At 54.2% G+C, this 18409-nt stretch overlaps 1 long non-coding RNA gene across 2 annotated transcripts; it reads left to right on the top strand.

The window, feature by feature from the left end:
- Positions 1727-18409, top strand: LOC106506393. 2 transcript variants are annotated; one of them, XR_001301660.2, is made up of 3 exons: positions 1727-2705; positions 16807-17136; positions 17777-18409. It is a non-coding gene; the product is annotated as an uncharacterized LOC106506393 (long non-coding RNA). The 2 variants fall into 2 exon arrangements; XR_002339187.1 differs by lacking the exon at positions 1727-2705 and adding an exon at positions 12769-13646 and having other exon boundaries at positions 16843-17136.

Below are 18409 nucleotides of genomic sequence, written 5' to 3'. Positions count from 1 at the left end.
CCTGCGGCGCATCGGATGCAACCTGGGAAGTTGTATTTTTCCGCTTTTCTAGATGGTTCCAACGTACAGGAAGGGCAGCCCTGATGCTGGGCCCTCCAATTCCAGCTCGTTGGGTCAGTCACGGGCAACGGCCAGTGGCGACACACTTCCTGCCGCGAGAGGAAAGACTGCAGGGGCCGGCTGAGGAGAAAGCTGGGCCAGAGCTGGAAAGGCTGAGGAATTCCCTTTCCCATCCAGGCAGGTGGCAGCTGGGGAGGCAGAGGTGGAGCTGGGAGCTTGAGAAGAGTGGGAACCTGTGTGTGTGGGGACTGAGAGAGCCGGGGAGGGACAGAGGCGTGTTAAGTGCCAGGCAGAGGTGGAGACCCAGGCCCGCGACCGAGACAAGGATGGTCCAGGGTCCTTCTGGCTGCAAGTGACAGAAACCCACCTCGGGGTAGCTCAAGCTCGTGTGAAGGGCCAATGATGGTGTCTGTGAGGATTGGGGGGACCCATGCTGGGCCAGCCTTGGGTCATGTGTCCCCTGCTGTGGTGGGAACCACCCTGAGGGGGCAGATCCCTGAAAGGAAGCAGCTGTTCTCAAGGAAGTTGAGGATGAGATGCCCGGGACCGTCCACCTGCTCATAACCCCTCGGGCTCTCCCACTGTCTTCTGAAATATATCCCTAGGCCCCAGAGCCCCAAAAAGAAGAAGTTGGGGTGGGGCTGCACATGCTTTCCCGGAGAGACCTATCTCCCGGCGTGTGTGGGGGGTGGACACCGCTCCCTTAGGGGCTGGTGGCTTTCTGGTCCCTTTCTTGTGCCTGTGCCCCCACTGGCTGGTCTGGGGGTGACCCGGGCCACCCAGGCCTTTGTAGGGGTGGGCACCAGTCAAGTGCGGGTAGAGCTGGGCAGCCTGAAAGAAGCCAGAGTTCAAAGAGGCCCAGAAACAGGGTCAGGGAGGCCTCCTGAGAAGCTGGGTGGAGACCGCTGGCAGGCACCGAAGGAGCGCTTTGGGCTGCCCGGCCCGCAGGCCAGCTGGGCTGCACCCCAGGCTCCTGTGGGCACGCTCACAGCAGGCAGGCGACAGCCCCAGACACACACACACCCACCTCGGGACAGACGCACACAGACCTGGTGAGAGACAGCCTCACATGGAAGCACTCATTCGGAGAGAGCAGCACGGACAGGCGCAGGCACACACGCTCACACGCACATGCAGTAATACTCAGTACACCCAGTAAGACACACACACACACACACACACACACACACACACACGCACGCGGGCGTGCGCGCACATACCCTACAGAGACACACATTTCCAGAGAGCACTGCACATACACACACCTAGACTCACCCACAGTCTCACACTAGATACTCATCACACACACACACACACAACACAGGGCTTTTCCCAGGTGGGAGGGGCTTCCCCCCAACCAGCTCATATGCTACCAGTGAAACCCTGCCTGGCAGGCCCTTGAACATGGGCACAGCCCCAGGCGGGTTCCCACTGCTCCCACGAGTGGCGTCTTTTGATGTCTCCCCAGGTCCTCAAGCCTACGCCCGCCTCTACCTCCAGGGGCTTCCAGGTACCGCCTGCAGGCCCTTTGCACCCCAGGAATCCACTCCGCACCCCTGCTCCAGCGCCCCCCTTCCTCTCCCTTCACCAAGACCCCAGCTTCCTTCTGCTCCAGTGTGCTTCCCCCGCATCTGCATCGGGCGAACTCCTGCTCTTCTTTGAAACCCCGCCTCAAGTATCCCCTCCCTGGGATGCAGTGCTCCCTCCCTTGGCCGGCATCACATCTGTCTGTCTGTCCCCCTCCACCTGCCCCACCACAACTAAGAGCAGGGGCAGGCCTGTCTGTTTTCCTGGCAGCGTGGGGGAGGGGAGGCACCGAGGCCTGTCATCGGTTGAATAACAGAGGGCACGAACTGCCAGCACTGGCTGCCCAGAGGAGACCCTGGCAAGGGATGAGGCCAGCCTCGTATTCAGACCCTGGTGGGGTGTGGCCACCCCTGGGAGCCTTGGGCGGCCCAGACAGATCTGCAGTCACAGCCCCACCCCCGGCACACACGTTCAAATTCACACTGATGGCATTCACACGAGGGGTGGCATTGTGCCCCCTCGTCCGGGACAGCTGGGTGCTCCCTCCCCCCAGGCCACAATGACTCACATCCCTGCCCGCCAGGCGGCCGGCTTGGGCACACACAGCCTCCTTTCAGCCCCTCGGCCTCCAACACACTAGCTTAGTCTTCCCTGCCCGGCGCCTCCCCCTCCCCAGTGAGCAGCCTGCCCGCCCAGACGGGCAGCTCAGTGCCACGGAGAGGCCAGGCCAAGGCCTCCATCCTCCCCGCAGCACACGGCTCCCTGTCTCTCGTCACCCGGCTCCTGGCCAAGCCCTGAATGGCTGCCTTTTCACGGCCCCCAGCCTGGCCAGATGCATCCTGAGCAGCCCTGCTCCCACCGCTGCGTGGGGATCGGCCCCACTGCTGCCACCACGGAGGAGCCAGAAAGACCGTTGAGATTCTGGCCGAGCCCCTGAGTCCCCGGAGTCCCTCCAGGCTCTTGGGTAAAGGCCTCCTCATGTCGGCAGAGGCTCTTCGTCACATGCATGCTCCCCATCGGCTTCCTCAGCAGCCCTAAGTAGCCTGGCCGGGCCCAGATGTTTATCAGTCCCATTTTACTGAAGGAACAACTGAGGCCCCAAGAAGAGTCAGCTGCTGGTGAGTGCAGAGCTGGGACGCAGTCTCAGTAAAGGGGGGTTGATGACACAGTGGACCTTGTGGCGCTGAGCCAGGTGCCCTGGAGAAGGGCTTCTAGAGTGGGCTCCACACGACAATGGTGACAGTGGTGACAATCGGTTCTGGGCTTCGCATCCAGCAACAGACCTCCTCCCTCTGGTCTCAGGGTGGGCGCTCAACCCGGCTGGGCCTGTCCGTCCCTTTACTCCCCCTTCTGCCCAGACAGCGTGCTTGGTCCAAGGGATGGGCCTGTGACCTGCCCTGGGCCAGTCGGGCTCTGCCTTGGGGTGGGGAACTGAGAGAGGGACACCCCTTTCCTCTCTGGTCACCAGGCTTTTGAGGGTGTGTGACTTTGAAATACTGGGGAAACGGTGTGCACCCCTCCCCCTCCTCCAAACAATGACAAAAAACAACACACACACACACACACACACACACACACACACACACACGGCACACAGAGAAGCAGGGAGTGTGAATAGAGCCGAAATCCTGGATCTAGGGGCCCTGTGGTTGGCAAAGCAGCATCCCTCCCTCAAAGCTGTCCTTGCCCTGACCCGAACTTGTTACTATGGACTTAGGGTTACAGACTTGGAGATAGGATGCTTAGCCTGGATTATCCAGGTAAGAGGGCTTGAAAGCAGAGAACCTTCCCTGGCTGGAAGCAGAAGGGACAGTCAGAGAGACTCCGGGTGCAAGAGAGGTTTTTTTTTGTTTGTTTTTGGCTGCGCTGGTGGCCTGCGGAAGGTCCCGGACCAGGGATGGAACCCACACCACAGCAGTGACCAGAGCCACTGCAGTGACAACGTCAGAGCCTTAATGCACTGAGCCATACAGGAGCTCCGGTGAGAGAGCTCTGACCTTTACTGGTTGTGAAATATAAGCACCCACTTAGAGACCAGAGAGGCCCTCAGCTAGCAGCCAGCAAGAGTCTGAGGACCTCAGTCCTGCAACCACAAGGAACCAGATTCTGACCACAGTCTGAGTGAGCTTAGAAGCAGATTCTTCCTAGAGCCTCCCAATAAGAGCACACCTGGCTTATACCTTGATTTTGAGCTTGTAAAATTCTTTTTTTTTTTTTTTTTTGGTCTTTTTAGGGCTGCACCCGTGGTACATGGAGGTTCCCAGGCTAGGGGTCCAATCGGAGCTGTTGCTGCCGGCCTACGCCACAGCCACCGCAACGCCAGATCTGAGCTGCTTCTGCAACCTACACCACAGCTCACGGCAGCACTGGATCCTTAACCCACTCAGCGAGGCCAGGGATCGAACCTGCAACCTCATGGTTCCTAGTGGGATTTGTTCTCGCTGCGCCATGACAGGAACTCCTGGGCTTGTAAAATTCGGAGCAGAAAAACTAGCTGAGCCAACCTGGGCTTCTGACCTACAGAGGTGTGAGAGAAGGAACTTTGAGCTACTAAGTGTGTGGTCATTTTTCCCAGCGCTATGAGGAAGATAACACAGGGTCTAAGAGCCACCCCTGATTTATTTACAGGTGCCGGTAATTTTTTGCTGGTGGTTTTTGTCACCCACCCACGACCAGAGACTCTGGACTGATGCTGTTATTATTGTCTGACTCGTTCACTGTTTTCCGAACAGCCTGTTCTCACGGGTGGCTTGGAGATGGGGCACCCAAGCCCCTGCTGCCCAGGCTTGGGGACAGCAACGTGTATGGGAGGGACAGGCCCCCTTGGACCTCAGAGGTGTCCAAGGTCTGAGGCAATTCTTCCAGAATGTCAGGTGGCCCAGCTCTGCCCCTTCCTCACCAAGCAGGGCTGAGGTCACCGGGGAGAGAGCCAGCTCCTGGGAGTCAGGCATGAGGGACGTGTCTGAGAATTTTCTATGGTGGCTTAGTCAAAACTTGTAAAGGTTGGCAGGGTCACAAGACAGAGTGTGTTGTGGTCCAAGGTGGTGACACAAGAGGCGTCTGAACTCACCTCCTGTGTCAGGAACACACCAAATCTACAGCTACGCACAGAACAGGTCTCTCTGAAGGAAATGCAGAAAGTAGCTAAGCGAGAGCTACACATGAGAAAATGAGAGGATTCCTACACAGAAAGGGTAGGAAAGGCGAGACACATTCTGGCCATGTCCTCTACCCCTGGTTCACCTACAACTCCCAGCTTCACCCTGAGAATTGAAGGGTTTAGATCCAACACCCAGTGCCCCAACTTCTAAGACTTCCACCCAAGAGAAGAGCTACCCAAACTCCCAGCCCTCCAAGCCTTTGTCCCCAAGACACACCAGACTATAGAAAACAAACAAACAAAACACAGTTCTTCTTCTTTTTCTTCTTTTTCTTTTTAGGACTGCACCTGCAGCCTATGGAAAGTCCCAGGCTAGGGATCGAATAGGAGCTGCAGCTTCCGGGCTACACCACAGCCACACCAGGCCCAAGCCACGTCTGCGACCTACACCACGCCTCTCAGCAACGCTGGATCCTTTAACTTGCTGAGCGAGGCCAGGGATCGAACATGCATCCTCATGGATGCTAGTCGGGTTCTTAACCTGCTGAGCCACAACGGGAGCTCAATAAACAGTTCTTAGCCAATTCCCCAGGGTTCTACTCTCAAAATTCCAATGGTATTTTTCACACAAATAGAAAAAGCAACCTTAAAATTTATATGGAATCACAATAGGCTCCAAATAGCCAAAAAAATCTTGAGAGAGAGGAACAAAGCTGGAGGAATTACACTTGTGATTTCAAATTATATTACAAAGCTATAGTAATGAACACAGTGTGGCATCAGCACAAAAATAGACATATTTGGATCCCTGGCCTGGGGATTTCCATATGCCGTGGATATGAACAAACAAAAAAAGAATTTCATTTCTTCAATTTGGAGTTCCCACTGTGGCGAAGTGAGTTAAAAATCTGACTGCAGTGGCTTGTGTTGCTGTGGAGGTGGGGGTTGAGTCCCTGGTCTGGTGCAGTGGGTTAAAGGATCTGGCTCTGGGCACAGCTTCTGCTTGGATTCAATCCCTGGCCTGGGAACTTCCATATGCTGTGGATGTGGCCATTAAAAAAAAAAAAAAAAGACACTGAGATCAATGGAACAGATTAATGAGCCCAGAAATATGTATATGGAATCAATCAGTTTACAGCAAAAGAGCCAAGGACAGGAATATACAATGGGGAAAGGATAGTTTCTTCAATAAATGGTTTTGGGAAAACCAAACCCCTATCTTACATTGCACCCCAAAACAACTCGAAGCAAATTAAAGACCTGAAGGGATTATGACCCGAAACCATAAAATTTATAGAATAAAGGGTAATCTCCTTGACATTATTAGTCTTAGCAATTTTTTGGATTCCTCGATTTGGCACCAAAGGAAAGGCGTCAAAATCAACAATAAACAAGTGGGACTACAGCACTGCCATCTTGGTGCAGTGGAAGCGAATCCGACTGGGAACCATGAGGTTGCGGGTTCGATCCCTGGCCTTGCTCCGTGGGTTAAGGATCCAACGTTGCCGTGAGCTGTGGTGTAGGTCACAGATGAGTCCCGGATCCTATGTTGCTGTGGCTGTGGTGCAGGCCAGAGGCTACAGCTCCAATTGGACCCCTAGCCTGGGAACTCCATGTGCCCCAGGTGCGGCCCTAAAACACACAAAAAAAACAAAAACAAAAAACCCAAAAAAACCAAGTGGGACTACATCAAATGAAAATATTCTCTACAGCAAAGGAAACATCAACAAAACAAAATGGCAACCTATGGTTCAGGCGACATATTTGCAAATCATACATCTGACAAGAGGTTAATATCCAAAACATATAAAGAACTCAAATCAATAGCAAACCCCCAAACAATCTGATTTAAATAATGGGAAGAGGGACTAAACAGACATTTTCTCAAAGACATCCAGACGGTCCACAGAGATGTTAAAAACACTCAGCATCCCTGATTATCAGGAAAATGCAAATGAAAACAACCTCACACCTGCTATGATGGCTGTTACCGGAGAGAGGAAAGAGATCGAGGGTTGGAGAGAAGGTGGAGAAAACGGAAATTTTGTGCACTTTTGGGAGGAAGGTGATTTGGTGTCACTACTATGGAAAATAATATGGAGATTCCTCAGAAAAATTACAAATAGAACTACCGTAGGGTCCAGCAATCCCACTCCTAGGGACACATCCAAAGGGAATTAAAAAAGGGTTTTGGGAGTTCCTGTCATGGCTCAGTGGTGACGAACCCAACTAGTATCCATGAGGATGCGGGTTGGATCCCTGGCCTTGCTCAGTGGATCGGGGATCCAGCATTGCCCTGAGCTGTGGTGTAGGTCGCAGACACAGCTTGGACCCCGTATTGCTGTGGCTGTGGCTGTGGCTGTGGCATAGACTGGCGGCTGCAGCTCCGATTGGACCTCTAGCCTGGGAACTTCCATATGCCACAGGGGCGGCCCAAACAACCACCACAAAAACACAAAAAATAAAGGGGTTTTTGAAGTGATATTTGCATGCCCATGTTTATTGCAACATTATTTACAATAGCCAAGACATGGAAACAGCCTGAGCACCTGTCAATGGATGAATGCCTAAAGAAGATGTGAGATATATATATTATATATTATCAATATCATATCTCTCACATATATGAATTTTATTCAACCATGAGAAAGAAGGAAATCTTGCCATTTAAAAATTTTTTATTTATTGAAATGTAGTTGACTTACAAGACATCTTAACCATTCTTTTTTTTGTTGTTTTTTTGTTTTTTGGGTTTTTTTTTTGTCTTTTTGCTATTTCTTGGGCCGCTCCCGCGGCATATGGAGGTTCCCAGGCTAGGGGTTGAATCGGAGCTGTAGCCACTGGCCTACGCCAGAGCCACAGCAACGCGGGATCCGAGCTGCGTCTGCAACCTACACCACAGCTCACGGCAACGCCAGATCGTTAACCCACTGAGCAAGAACAGGGACCGAACCTGCAACCTCATGGTTCCTAGTCGGATTCGTTAACCACTGCACCACGACGGGAACTCCCATCTTGACCATTCTTGACCACATGGATGGACCTCGAGTGAAAAAGCCAGACAGAGAAAGAGAAATACCTTATGGTATCACTTCTGTGTGAAATCTGTTTTTTTTTTTTTTGACCACACCTGAGGCGTATAGAAGTTCCTGGGCCAGGGATGGCAGCTGTGGCCATGCCAGCCCCTTAACCCGCTGCTGGACAGCAGGAACTCCTCTATGTTGAATCTTAAAAAAAAAAAAAAAAAAAAGTTAAACTCATGAAAACAGAATGGTTGCCGGGGGCTGGGGTGGGTGGGGTGGAATAAGGCGAGATTGGTGAAAGGGTACAAACTTTCAGCTCTAAGATGAGCTAAGGTCTGAGGCTCCGATGTTAAACATGGTGACTACACCTGAGATGTCTGTATTGTATAGTTCCTTTTGTTTTTTCTTTTCCAGGGCCACACCCATGACATACGGAGGTTCCCAGGCTAGGGGGCAAATCGAAGCTGTAGCCGCCGGCCTACGCCAGAGCCACAGCAACTCGGGATCCGAGCCGCGTCTTCAACCTGCACCACAGCTCACGGCAACGCCGGATCCTTAACCCACTGAGCAAGGCCAGGGATCGAACTGCAACCTCATGGTTCCTAGTCAGATTCGTTAACCACTGCGCCACGACGGGAACTCCTGTGTTGTTTAGTTCTAATTTACTAAAAGAGTGGCGCTTCAACGTTCTCACCAAACAAATGCGTAAGGCGATGGATGTGGTCATTCACCAGATGGGACACTGTCACAGTGTGGATGATGTCAAATCAGCATGACGCACACTTTAAGCATCTTATAACTTTGCATGGTCAATGATACCTCAATAAAGCTGCAAAAAGAGAAGTATGATTCAGAGGAAGATTTGCAGCCACAGGAATGAAAAGGTTGGTATTTCACGATATATAGCAGATCACCCAGATGGAAAAAACAGGAAGGCCCCAGGAAAGAAATGAGGGTAAGGAAAGGAGCAGACAGCTCTCAGGAGTTCCCGTCGTGGCGCAGTGGTTAACAAATCCGACTAGGAACCATGAGGTTGCGGGTTCGATCCCTGCCCTTGCTCAGTGGGTTAAGGATCCGGTGTTGCCGTGAGCTGTGGTGTACGTCACAGACGTGGCTCGGATCTCGTGTTGCTGTGGCTGTGGTGTAGGCCGGTGGCTAGGGCTCTGATTGGACCCCTAGCCTGGGAACCTCCATATGCCGCGGAAGTGGCCCAAGAAAATGGCAAAAAGGCAAAAGGGGGGGGCAGACAGTTCTCAAAGGAGACAAAAAGCTAGCACAAACAGCGGAGAAAGGAGGTGGACGGAGAGAGGAAGGAGGGAGGCAGGAGGAGGAGGAAGGGAAGGAGGAAAGGAAAGAGGAAGGAAGAAGGTAAAGGCTCCTTTTCAGAGGATGGCTGGCAACAGGGACACCCCACCATGGCCCCCTCTGCACCCCAGGCCACCCTCCTGCGTTTGCAACCCGCCCCACCCACCTCTCACCTTCCTTCCTGGAAATCTCAAGGCACCCTCAGCGCCCGTCCATGTCCTGTGGGTCCTTAAGCAGCTCTACGGAGGCCGGGTTTCCCAGTCTCTCCGGTCTTTCCACATCTTGGGCCAAAGGCCCTCCTCGCCTGCCTCCCCCCCGCCCCCCCCCGCCCCTGGCTCCGCCATTGAGGGGCAGGGACTGCGAAGGGAAGGCGCTAAAATGCTGGAATGGAAAGGAACACCTCTCAGCTACATCACTAAAAGCGTGACTCATGAAAGAAAAAATGTCGAATTTGGATTTCATCAAACTTAAGAACTACTGCTCTTTGAAAGCCACGTGCAAGAGAATGAAAAGTCAAGCTATGACCTGGGACGTGTATGCACAATATATAAAGAACTCTCGGAAGTTCCCATTGTGGCTCAGCAGTAACAAGCCTGACTAGTATCCATGAGGATGCGGGTTTGATCCCTGACCTTGCTCAGTGGGTTAAGGATCCGGCATTGCCATGAGCTATGGTGTAGGTCGCAGGCTGGGATCCTGTGTGGCTATGGCTGTGGTGTAGGCTGGCTGCTGTCACTCCAATTCAATCCCTAGCTTGAGAACTTCCATATGCGGTAGGTTCGGCCCTATAAAGCAAAAACAAAAAACCTCTCAATTGTGGTCATCCAAAAACAACCAACCCTTGGAGTTCCTGTCATGGTGCAGTGGTTAACGAATCCAACTAGGAACCATGAGGTTGCAGGTTTGATCCCTGGCCTTGCTCAGTGGGTTAAGGATCCGGTGCTGTCGTGTAGGTCGCAGATGAGGCTCGGATCCCAAGTTGCTGTGGCTCTGGCGTCGGCTGGTGGCTACAGCTCCAATTGGATCCCTAGCCTGGGAACCTCCATATGCTAAGGGTGCAGTCCTAGAAAAAGGCAAAAAGACAAAACAAACAAAACAAACAAACAAAAACAACCCCTGGTCTAGGAACTGGGATCCCGCATCATATTACCGCACGCTGTAGCCAAATAAATAAATAAGAGAGAAAAAAATCTGAATTCCGGTTGTGGCTCATCAGATTAAGAACCCAGCTAGTATCCAAGAGGATGCTGTTTTGATCCCTGGCCTCGCTCAGTGGGTTAAGGATCCTGTGTTGCTGTGGCTGTGGTGTAGGCCGGTGGCTACAGCTCCAATTTGATCCCTAGCTTGGAAACCTCCATATGCCATGGGTGCGGCCCTAAAAACAAACAGGCCTTTAATGGCAAACAAATCAATTGCCTGGAGACAGGGAGAGGCGAAGGGAGAGGCTGCCAGAGGCTGGAAGAAATTGTTGGGGTGACGGGCCCCTGTGTTTATCACTTGGAGATGGTTTCCTGGTTGACATATATCAGAACTTATACACCGTGCACTTGACCCAGTGCAGCTGACTGTATGTTGATGATACCACAATAAACTGTTCAGAGAAGAAGCAGTGGTGTTCGCAGTGGCCTCGTGGTTAAGGACTCAGCATTGTCACTGCTGTGGCTCAAGCTGGGAGGAGAGTGGGGGCCGCAGGCGTGGCCCCCTGAACTCAGGGTAGAGGCCTGGACTGAGCACCCTGCCCAGGTGACCCCTGCTCTCCATGAGCTCCTGGCAGGACCCTCCAGGGTGTCTGTGCTGTGACAGGGAGGGGACAGGAAAGGTTTCTGAGAGCAAGGGTCCCAGCAGAGGCCCAAGGAGGACTGGGTGTGCGTGGGGACGGGCAGACAGAGGCCAAGGCACTCCTGGGATGGTGGGATGTTGCTGGCCAGGGAGAGAGAGGCAGGAGCAGCCCAACCCTGTGTCTCCAGGGGCGCTACCCCCACCCCAGGAGCCCACAGGGCTGGGCTCCCTCACAGCTGGGGGCCCCTGGACTCCTTCCTAGCGGGGGGGGCCTGCTCAGCCCCCATCCCGGCCCTGTCCATCCCTTGGCTGCTGGTCTGCTTCCCTCCCAGCAGCACCGGGCAGGGTATCAGGAAGCCAGGCTTTGCCTGGAAAGTGAGAACACAGACGTGGCGTGATACACATTTCAGGGGGCTGAGACCCGCCCCCCCAGGGGGAGACCCCAACCTGCTCTAGGCGCTACGGGAGAGCATCCTTCAACCAGAGATAACAGGCCTGAATGATCCTGTCTGGCCGTGAGACGTGAGAGGTGCAAGGAGTTGAAAGAAGCCAGCTGAGGCGGAGGCTGGGGGTGGCTCACCAGCTGCTCCAGTGTTGCCAAGAGAGGCTGGTCACAGACACAGGGACGCCCTGCGCCCAAAGTGTTTGGGCCGCAGGCTGCCGCCCGCGTGGGTCCTCCCCCTCGGGCTTTGGACAATGGAAGGACTGAAGCTGTGAGGCTTTGCCTTTGGGGCTGACTTTTCCCACCCCCTCGAGCTCAGGCTGCTTGGGGAAGGTGAAATCCCACACCCAGTCCCTCTTGACCAAGGAAGCTTCCAGCAGGACTGGGAGAGCTGGACACAGTGCCCCCTCCTACCCTCTTCCCCATGGACAGATGCCCTCCAAAGAGCCTCATGCTCCCTGTGGGAGTGGGTGTTCTTCAGCCACGGGCGGCCGAGCTGGTTCACTTCAGGGAAGCCAGAGGGTCAAGGGAGCCTTCATCTTCAGGGGTGCCCCCCGCCCCACTCCTGAGTGGCAGCTCCCATTTCCCACCCGTCTTACTTTCCCCATCAAAACAGAGGCGGAGAGCCTGACAGAGGCAGTTCCTCTCTCTGGGATTTGTGGCTCAAACCATTTTAGCCCAGTCTGGACCACAGTTTTGAATCGGTTTGGTCTTGGTTTTTTGTTTCTTTTTTTGTTGTTTTAGGGTGGTACCCAAGGCATGTGGAGGTTCCCAGGCTAGGAGTCGAATTCGAGCTGTTGCCGCTGGCCTATGCCACAGCCATAGCGATGCCAGATCTGAGTCGTGTCTGTGACCTACACCACAGCTCACGGCAACGCTGGATCCTTAACCCACTGAGCAAGGTCAGGGATCGAACCTGCATCCTCATGGATGCTAATCAGATTCATTTATGATTTGGTCTTGGTTTCAGGCTGACCTTAGACCCAGGATGCCATCTTGATTCCCAGAGTTCATGGAGCCAGAGGCACTGGGATGGGGTGTGGGGGGGTTCCCTCTGCCCCTCTCTGCTTAGATCCCGCGTGGAGTCCCTGGTGCCCCCCCGCCCCCGCCGCCCCGTCATGTGGCTGGAACAGGAGCTGGAAGATTGGTGGGAGCCCTGGGCAGATGAGAGAGGAGCGGCTGGGAGGAAGCCGGTGAGGGAAGGGATGGGGTGAGGTTTTGGGAGAGGATACAGGCATTTTCACAGCCAGGGGACCCATGTTCTGGAGAGCGGGATCCAGGTCTTTCCCTATCATGAGAGGGCACTGCAGCTATGGGGAAGCCACTGCTATAGATGCTGGAGATGCAGCAAAGGAGGAAAGAAAATCCAGTCCTGGATTTTTTTTTTCTTCTTCTTTTTAGGGGTAAAACTGTGGCTTATGGAACTTCCCAGGCTAGGGGTCGAATAGGAGCTGCCCCTGCCGGCCTACACCACAGCCACAGCCACAGCCACACGGGATCTGAGCTGCATCTGTGACCTACGCCGCCGCTTGCAGCCATGCTGGATCCTTAACCCACTGCGTGAAGCCAGAGATGGAACCCACATCCTCATGGACGCTAGTCAAGTTCTTCACCCACTGAGCCACAGTGGGAACGCCCCTCGTCCTGGATCTCATGCTGTAACAGCAGAAGCTGACCAAAGGACGTGACCCGCTCTAGGCAGCAGTCGCGGTGCCTTACCTTTTGGTAGAAAAATTTGGGGAGCCACGCCACCATGCAGGAAAAAGATGGTGGTGTATTTTACCCCTGAGCCAGACAGTTTCTGAGAGGACATATTTAACTGCAACCATGACCTTGGACTTTTGTGTCCCATCTGTCTGGCCTGCTGCTCCTCCTGCCTTATTGTGACCTTGGAATCCTTGTAGGAAGCCTGACCCTCACAAATGAGGCATGAAGGGAGTCTAGTCCCTGGCAGACTGAGAGCTTGGCACTGCAGTGTCACCTTTGGCCCTGCCTTTCCTCCCTTGGCTGATTCTTCGTCGCATCTCTTGGCCCCTCCTAGGCTGGCACAGGGGATGCTCACCATTTTGAAACTATAGTGCAGGTGGAAAGCTGTTCTCTCAAGAATGAGGGGCGAGTGGCCTGGAACTTCCTAACAGGGGTGTTTGCTGCTAAAGAGTCACAAGGGACCCAGCTAAATGACATTTCCCCAAAAGGACCAGGGGTGAGGGGCAGAGCGCAGTGTCAAACCACACTTCCTGCTGGCCAGGGCGGGGAGCATGGCTGTGGGTGGAAGGGCAGTTGCTCAAAGAAAAAGTTCAGAACCAGAGTTAGAGATGCTTTTCCCCAGCTGCTAAGAGAAGATGGGTTTTGAAGGCAGACTGGGAGCGATGGAGCTGGCAAAGCTGGACAGTAGCCCGGGTCTAAGCAGGTGAGTGTCAGTAAGTGACACCCAATCTGAAGAGTCATTAAAAATAAAAATTAAAAGGGCAGGGATTTATTGGTGATTTCTTGGCCCAGATGAGCCGAAAAGGTCAGGGTATTGCCTGAGGCAATTGCAGCTGGGATGATGCCTCCGTCTCCTCCTCAGTGCTGCTTCATTCTCTCCTCCTGCAGCCATGGCAACCAGCATCTCAGCTGCCAGCATCTCAACTTCGCCATCCAGAGGGGAAGGGGCCCCAGGTGTGACTGGCGTGGCTCAGATCCACCTCCCACCCTGCATGACTTCAGGGGGGCAGGGTCAAGGCAGAGATGGGACTTCTGTTTGGACCATGTGGCGAGAGGGGGGAGGGGAGGGGGAGTCAAAGCTCCTTGCTAGGAGGGAGGTCTGCCCAGGCATCCCAGGGTAGCCCCCCAATTTCCGATCACACAAGGAATCCCAGAGGGTGTGGCAGAACCCTGTCCTGGTGTTGGGTGATGCAGCCCTGCGCCTTAGCTTTTTTTTTTTTTTTTTTTTTTTTTTTTTTTTGCTTTTTAGGGTTGTACCTGTGGCATATGGAGTTTCCCAGGCTAGGGGTTGAATCAGCTGCTGGCTACACCACAGCCACAGCAACGCAGGATCCAGGCTTTGTCTGCGACCTACACCACAGCTCACAGCAATGCCGGATCCTTAAACCACTGAGCAAGGCCAGGGATCGAACCCGCAACCTCATGGTTCCTAGTCGGATTCGTTAACCCCTGAGCCACGACGGGAACTCCTCTCCCCATTTTTTGAAGACACTGGAACAACAAGGGCCCTGGGTCTTCCTGGCAACTCAGAGGAGGGTCTGGGCAGGCCTGGTTCCGCCCCCTTTCTGGGGATGGGGGATTGGTCTCCTTGGGCTTCCAAGGTGGTCCAGTAATAGCTGGGTTCCCTCCTCTCTTGCTGTTTCCATGAGTCCCCCTTGGAGGGGGTTCCCCAAAAGCTCAGAAATCCTTCTCTTTTGCCTGATTTTTCATTTTGCCAATTGTGCGCCACTCCACGCCCTTTGCAGAGGGAGAGTCCTGGCCACTGACTCAGGCACCCCTCTGGCCCCTCTGCCCTGGACAATGGGGCTTCATCTATGGGGCTTTGGGCTCAGAAACTGGGTCCCCCAGCAGCTGGCCCCGCTGGAAGCCCCACACCAGACCATCAATTGATCCTCAAGCCCTAGGGCCGGGGGCTCCCGGGAGACCCTAACCCTTTTAGTCTTGCTGCTTCCCAGGTGGGGGTCCTGAAGACTGGCCTTTAGCCTGGGAATGGCACTAGGGTTCCCCGCCTCACACCCATGCTTCTTTTGTCCCCATGCTTCTTGCCTTTGGCTCAGGCAATTATCCGGGCTCTATGCCCACCTTCTACCAGTAAAACCAGGTTCCCTGTTCAGTGGCCCTGCCCCTCTGGACTCGAAAGGCACTGGGACCCTCGCCTGGCTTCTTCCTTGATGATGCTGTCGTCTGAGTTCACGCTTGGCCTGGGTGCTGTCTGGGGACCTGCTGGTGTGAGAAGGGCACCCACCACCACCTCCCTGTCAGTGCCCCCACCTGGGTGTTCAAGAACCAGGACACAAAGTCCCAGGGGTGTATCTAGCGAGCCCTCCTGACTCCCTTGGAGGGTGGTGACATGTCACCGTGACCGGCAGACAGGAGCCACGTCATGCCCTAAGCACAGGTGTGGGTGTGTTTCTAGGCGGCACAGACATTGTGGACGTGTGAGCAGTGTGCCAAGGGGAAAGGTGTACCCAGGGTCACCAGACATAACTCGGTTATCTCATGACCCAGGAGAAAGGCTCCAGGCCAGCTCTTGCTGCGCAAAGCCTGGGAAATGAATTGATGCAGCTGCTCCCTGTCCCGTGCATGTGCCACAATTTGGACTTGCCATTCCAGGGGACCCACGCTGCCCTGCTCCTTCCAACTCACCCCCAGAGGCCCCTGATCTGCCCAACTTCCTGCCCCAGGCTGCACCTTGCACACATCTTAACAACCGGCTCTGCTGCTGGGGGGCCCGGGGAGTCCTGGTTTGTAGTGTTTGTCACTTTCTGTGGTGTAAATATCCCACCACGGCCAAATTCAAGCCACCAAAACGATGTCACTGAAGGCAGCATAGCAGGTAGCATTATAGCCTATCTACCCATATGAATACGATAGATGGTTTTTGTTTGTTTTTTCCATATGCACCTGCTGCATATGAAAGTCCCCAGGCTAGGGGTCCAATAGGAGCTGTAGCTGCTGGCCTACACCACAGCCACAGCAATGCCAGATCCGAGCCACGTCTGAGCAACACCGCTCAGCTCATGGCAACACCGGATACCCAACCCACTGAGTGAGGCCAGGGATTGAACTTGCATCCCACTGAGCCACAATGGGACTTCCACATTTTTTTTTAATAAAATTTAATTTTGGCATTCCCATCGTGGCTCAGAGGTTGTGGGTTCGATCCCTGGCCTTGCTCAGTGGGTTAAGGATCCGGCATTGCCATGAGCTATGGTGTAGGTCGCAGTCACGGCTTGGATCCCATATTGCTGTGGCTGTGGCGTAGGCTGACGGCTACAGCTCCAATTAGACCCCTAGCCTGGGAACCTCCACATGCTGCAGGTGCGGCCGTAGAAAAAAAAAAAGACCAAAAAAAAAAAATGTAATTTTAAATTCATATAATTAAGGCTTTGGAAATGGCTGTATTTCCTACCAGCCTGTAGAACTCCTGAAAATTTAACCATCAGGCACAAGCTGGGTCCGGGACCTCTGCCTCCTGCCCAGGAGGACCTGCCCCGAGGCTTGGGGGCCTCCTTGCTCCCAGCGCTCCTCGAGCTCACGGCTCCGTGGCCTTTGCTGCCCCTCTTAGAGCTCAAGCCATCATCACCTTGACCCCCTGTCCTTCTCTGGGAGACCCCACTGACCGCAACACCTCAAGCATCCATCTCGTCAGCTCTGCTTTTCCCGGGGGCCAGGCTGACCTCTGGCCCAGCGCTCTGGGGGCAGTGGAAGGTGGCCTCAGGTGGCCGAGAGCTCCTCCAGCTCTGACCATGGTGACCTTCCTCTGGGCCCTGCTTTCCTCCCTGGGTTCAGGAGCATCCCTGCCCCCCGACTGCCGGAGACCGTCTCCCACACTAGCCCTTGTCTCCCTGGTTCTGCTCTAGGTTTCTTATTTCTTATTTCTCCATCCCTCCTCTGAGATCCCGTCCATTCCCAGGCTTCAATGGACACCTTCAAGAGAGGACTCTGTGTAGGTCTCTCGAGGCCTGACTTTCTCCAAATTCCGCAACCTCCTTTTGCTTCACTCGGGCGCTGGCGCCCTGCCCTGACTCTCTGCAAAGGCCAGGAATCCTTCCCGAAAGATGGACAGCAACTTGCAGGCCAGGGCCACTCTATCTCCTGCCTCGGCACCTGCTCTGTGTGGCCGCGGGGGCCTTGAACTGACTGCAGCCCTCGGGCGAGCGCACGGCCTCGAGAAGAGCGCAGGCTCCGAGGTAAGTTGAGGTCCCGACAGGCTTCCCCAAGGACTTTGTGATCTACTGTCTCCCCCACCTCGCAGGACCCCAGGGTAGAGTCTGTAGCTCTCCTGGGACTGTGAGAGCCAAACAACTCCCTCCCCTGGGGCCCGTCTACCCAACATTAATTTAACAAAGTCCCAACACGTCACATCCCAATACCGAGCAGTCACGACACATTTATTCATTTATCGAAAGGAATTAAAATGGGGAGGTTATGCCAAGGTGAAAAAACCATCCTGAAAGATTCGGTTCTGAGACGTGAGGTAAGTTCTGGACACCCTCTCTGTGGTAGGCTGTGGCAGGTTTTGTGGGTTTTTTTGCCTTTTTTAGGGCCGCACCCACAGCATAGGGAGGTGCCCAGGCTAGGGGTCCAATTGGAGCTGTAGCCACTGGCCTACACCACAACCACAGCAACATGGGATCCAAGCCGCATCTTCGACCTACACCACAGCTCAAGGCAAAGCCGAATCCTTAACCCACTGAGCGAGGCCAGGGATCGAACCCAAGTCCTCTTGGATCCTAGTTGAGTTCGTTAACCGCTGAGCCATGATGGGAACTCCTGGTTGCGGCAGTTCTGCTGGGTTTATCTCTATGTCCTTGTTTGTCCTCCACACAGACTCTGGCCTTGGTGGTGTGACCTGCTTGGGACAGTAGGAGAGCAGCACACGTGGTGCACGTAGAAACCTGAACAGCACTTGGGCTGGATCTCTCTCACTGCCCCTCGACCACCGCGTAAAGGAGCTTGAGCTGGCTTGACGGACGGTGAACCTGGGACCCAGCCCACAGCCAAGAGCTGGACATGAGTGTCCGGCCTTGGCCTTGACCTCTCTCTGACCACAGACATACCTGCGTCCAGCCAAGCCCAAGAGAACAGCCCCTCTGAGCCCAGCCCCCATCACCAGTCCACATAATTGTGAAGCTAATAAATTGTTGTTTTAAGCCATAAAGTTTGGGGGGTAGTTTGTTATGTGCAAAAGTGAACTGCATTACTCTCTAGCACGACTCCCCATAAACAGTGTCTGGAGAACGGAAGAGAGGCAGGCAGGCAGCTTGGCCACGACGAAGCTGTCCTATGAACACACTGGGAGGTCCCAGGAGGACCCCCCCAGATCCCGGGCGAGGCCAGGGAGGCTTTCACTTGGCACGTAAAGTGTAAGGGGTGCCCTGAAACTCAAGATAAAATGTAATGCAATTCAGAAAACTACAGCTTATGGCTGGCTGCCTATTTTTGTCAATAAAGCTCTGGAGT

The sequence above is a fragment of the Sus scrofa genome, chromosome 15 (assembly GCF_000003025.6).
Source record: "Sus scrofa isolate TJ Tabasco breed Duroc chromosome 15, Sscrofa11.1, whole genome shotgun sequence".
Taxonomy (NCBI): domain Eukaryota; kingdom Metazoa; phylum Chordata; class Mammalia; order Artiodactyla; family Suidae; genus Sus; species Sus scrofa.
Note: the sequence above shows the minus strand (reverse complement) of the source record. Positions and strands in the feature narration are given on the sequence as shown.